Source organism: Bos javanicus, chromosome 8 (genome assembly GCF_032452875.1).
Source record: "Bos javanicus breed banteng chromosome 8, ARS-OSU_banteng_1.0, whole genome shotgun sequence".
NCBI lineage: Eukaryota > Metazoa > Chordata > Mammalia > Artiodactyla > Bovidae > Bos > Bos javanicus.
In genome coordinates this window covers 40,677,541-40,681,512 of record NC_083875.1, presented here as the reverse complement: position 1 = coordinate 40,681,512, position 3,972 = coordinate 40,677,541, and the positions used below count along the sequence as shown (strand labels likewise).

At 44.6% G+C, this 3,972-nt stretch overlaps 1 pseudogene; it reads left to right on the top strand.

Moving 5' to 3' along the window:
* The first annotated feature begins 607 nt into the window (after positions 1–607).
* On the top strand, positions 608–3,300 carry LOC133253468 (elongation factor 2-like; annotated as a pseudogene).
* Positions 3,301–3,972: the final 672 nt, after the last annotated feature.

The window sequence follows — 3,972 nt, the reverse complement described above, 5'->3', positions numbered from 1 at the left end:
GAGCTCCAATACTCTGGTCATCTAATGCAAAGAGCTGACTCATTGGAAAAGCCTCTGATGCTAGGAAAGATTGAAGGCAAAAGGAGAAGAGGGTGACAGTGAATGAGATGGTTAGAGAGCACCACCGACTCCATGGAGATACTGGAGGACAGGGAAGCCTGGTGCACTGCAGTCCATGGAGTCAGAGGGAGTCAGACACAACATAGCGACTGAACAGCAACAACACCATCAGTGGAAAAGAACTTTCTAGAGACTCTACATGAAGGTCAAAGTTAATTTTCTAAGTTGTTGATCTCAGCTTTTTGTCCTTAAATAAGGACTATTACCCATGGCCAATAGCACTGAAATTCATTCTGCTCTCTCTCTTTTTCTATTTTGTTCTTTCCTGTTTTCTTGGACAAATAAATAAACAGATTTTAAAAACCAGCCACTCTATCTTTCTTCCTTGACAGCAAGATGACACTCATTGCCTTACCTTAGGACCTAAATTGCCACCTACCATCTCCCTGTACATCCAAAGTATAGGTAATGACTGCTTTTGTTTTTGAGAAATTTCTAACATCAGTTGGTTAATAGCTGTAGACTTGTGCATCCTACCCACCCGACCATGCTCCATGACACAACTCTGGTGTCTAATGCATATTAAATAAAAGACTTTCTATTCCTTGATATCCAAATTGGGAACCAAAGCCTCAATTGAAATGCTGTTGCACAATGTTAGGTTATAAATGTCACTGACACAATTTCAAGTCACCTGGCAACATTCAGCTGCTTCAGTTTCACAATGTTGCCCTGCAGAGGGCCAGAAACCAAGAGCAGATGCCTCAACCTCTTAGAAAAATGATTGCAAAATGATCACAGAATGAGAAATTTTAAAGTGTGTTTCAAATTTCTAAATAAATAAAAATCTCCTGACACACAACAGGGATGGTTTATTGTTCCTGGTGAATTAATAGTGAATTTGATAGCAGGACTGTTTCTGCAACCTCACATTTCCTGTTCTTACTTTTCCTCAGCTTCCCTCTGCAAATAAAAATTTCAGAGATTTCCAAAAGTCCAAGCCAGTCCAGACAACCCAACAAACTTTTAATCTGTATTATTCATTGACTGCATAAAATGCTTCAGGGTACAGAGAAACTTTAAGATTATCCACCTGTATTCTCATCTGATACTGGCATCTTCCCTGCCTCCCCACTCAGAGACCAATCATTAAGGAAGAGGAACTGACTTCTTTAATGCTTTATTATGATTAATCTCTTTACTATAAAAACATATATACACAGAAGATTAAGGGAGGAAAAAAAGAGAAAGATAATAAAAATAAACTCTCCTCATAATCACCATTCTCAGAAAAAAAAAAATTGGTCACAAAAAAGTATTAGCGTTGTCCCATTATAATAATAAATTACTTATATAAATATATATTATAGGGCTATAATAAACATTTTCCTGGCTAAATCTTTGTGTGTGCCCATGAATAGTTTTTAAGATAGAATCTTAGAATTAATCAATCAAAATTTTAAGAAGTCTAACAATAATAATCACAACAATACCATTAATATTAATAACAAATGCTTCTAGAGCATACTGTGAGGTACTGTCACATGCTTCATATTCACAACAATCTTAGGAGGTAAATATTGTAGCACCCCCACTTTTAAAATAAAGAAATTGAGGGTTGGAGATTTACTTGAGTTCTCTCAAACAGTATACTAAAATAATGACAAATGAGGGTTTCAAACCCAGGTCTATGTCCACAAACCATGCTCTTTCCATGCACACATAAATGAGGAATCCCTCACTGTGCTACAATGAGTAAATGACCAGTGTTTTTACAAAAACAACACAAGTGAACCAAAGGATGTCATGTTGGGAAACGCCAAAAAGTCCTTAAATTAAATCCTCATCAAATATGTGAGTCATCCCACAAAGAACACTTAATCTTTATTTATTTACCTTTAAAGACAATTAAGTATCTTTCTAGGTATTTCACCTTTAGACTACTCTAAGAATTAGAAAATTCATTTGAATTCTGAACTGAAAATTATTTCCTTTTAGTCACCAATCATTAGTCTAGATCTAAACCACAAAGCCACAATGACATTATCCCTCTGCCCTGTGATGTGACAGCCCTTTGCAAGTGCCATTCAATCCCCATGCTGTACTCAGGTCTTTTTCAAGCCCACAGTTTAACTTTTCTTCCTACCTTAGACCACTGAGTGTTCTCCCCACTGGGAAGACTTCTGCTGACTATGATCCAAGCTGTGTATTTTTCAAGGCCGGGCATCAGCTGAGACACTAAGAGAGCCATCAAGCCACCGGCCATCAGGAATCTGTCTAGCATTATGTAAAGTCCATCAGGGACGTGCCCTGGGGGAACACTGTAGGCCTGATGGGTATGGGCCAGTTCCTGGTGAAGACAGGAACCATCAGCATCTTTGAGCATGCTTATAACATGCAGGTGATAAAGTTCAGCGTGAACCCCATTGTTAAGAGTTCCCACAGAAGCCAAGAACTGGCTGACCTGCCCAAGCCAGTGGAGGGGCTGAAGAGGGCGGCTAAGCCAGTCCATATGGTGCAACTCATCACTGAGGAATCATCAATGGGGTGATGAGCTGCACCCATTGATCTGCCTGAAGGACGGAGAGAAGAACCACACTGGCATTTCCACCAGGACATCCTAGCCGGTCGTGTAGCACTGCGAGACCGTCAGCGAGGAGTCCCTCCGTGCTGTGCCCGTCCAAAGCTCCCAACAAGCAGAGCCGGCTGTACGCAAAAGGCAGCTCTTCCCCAACTCCATAGCCAAGGACACTGACAAGAGGTGTCTGTCCTTCAGGAGCCCAAGTAGCAGGTCTTAATCTGTTGAAAAGTGTGAGTGAGACAGTGCTGAGACCCCTGGTACTTTGGGCTCTCGAGCACAAGTCACCCAGCACTACCTCAGTGACATCCATCAGGACAGCATGGCAGCCGGCTATCAAGAGGTGGAGCTGTGAGGAGCACTCGCAGGGCGTTTGCTTCCACTTCCCCAGTCTGAGGCTGTGCACAGATCCATACAGGGCTTCCCATACCCGGTGCTGCCTCAACGCTGTGTGCTGACTGCCTGCCCCGGGCCGTGGAGCCCATTCACCTGTTGAGATGTGGTGTCCGCTACAGGGCCTAGTGGCATCCAACTGTCCTGCACAGGAAGCGGGGCCACGTCTTCGAGGAGTCCCAGGTGGCCGGCACCCCCGTTTGATGAGAAGTCACATCGACAAGTCCTTTGGCTTCACCGCCAACCTCAGGACCCACGCAGGCAGCTAAGCCTTCCCCTTCCTGGCACCTCCAGATCCTGCCCGCAGACCCCTCTGACCACACCAGCTGCCCCAGCAGGTCGTGGGGGAGACGCGCAGGCACAAAGGCCTGAAGGAAGGCATTCCAGCCCCAGACAACTTCCAGGACAGATGATCCCGGGGCACAACCTCAAGCCCTGGGATCTCCTCACGACCCCTTACAAGACTGTCCAGACCTGAGATCCCCTGCCTGCAGGGTTTCTGGGGCCCACTTGGTACCATCCTCATCATAAATGCACAAGCTAGTGTGCTTAGAAACTTAGTCGTGTCTGACTCTTTGCCACCACATGGACTGTAGCCCACCAGGCTCCTCTGTCCATGGAATTCTCCAGGCAAGAATATTGGAATGGGTTGCCAACATCCTACTCCAGGGAATCTTCCTGACCCGGGAATCCTCCATTGGCGAGGAGGATTCTTTACCACTGAGCCACCTGGGAAGCCCGCTCATCATGAACATTTGATGCCATTTCTTTCCATATCTGGTTCAAGATTTCAGAGCAACAGAAATGCCTTTGCAGAAAGTACTTATTTAGCCGGTGGAGGTGGAAGAAAGGAGGTGACACCTGCTGCAGCCAGCACAGTAGGTAGGGATCGAAAGTGGTCACCGCACAGTTTGGGAAAAAGAAACTAGAGACAGAATTAA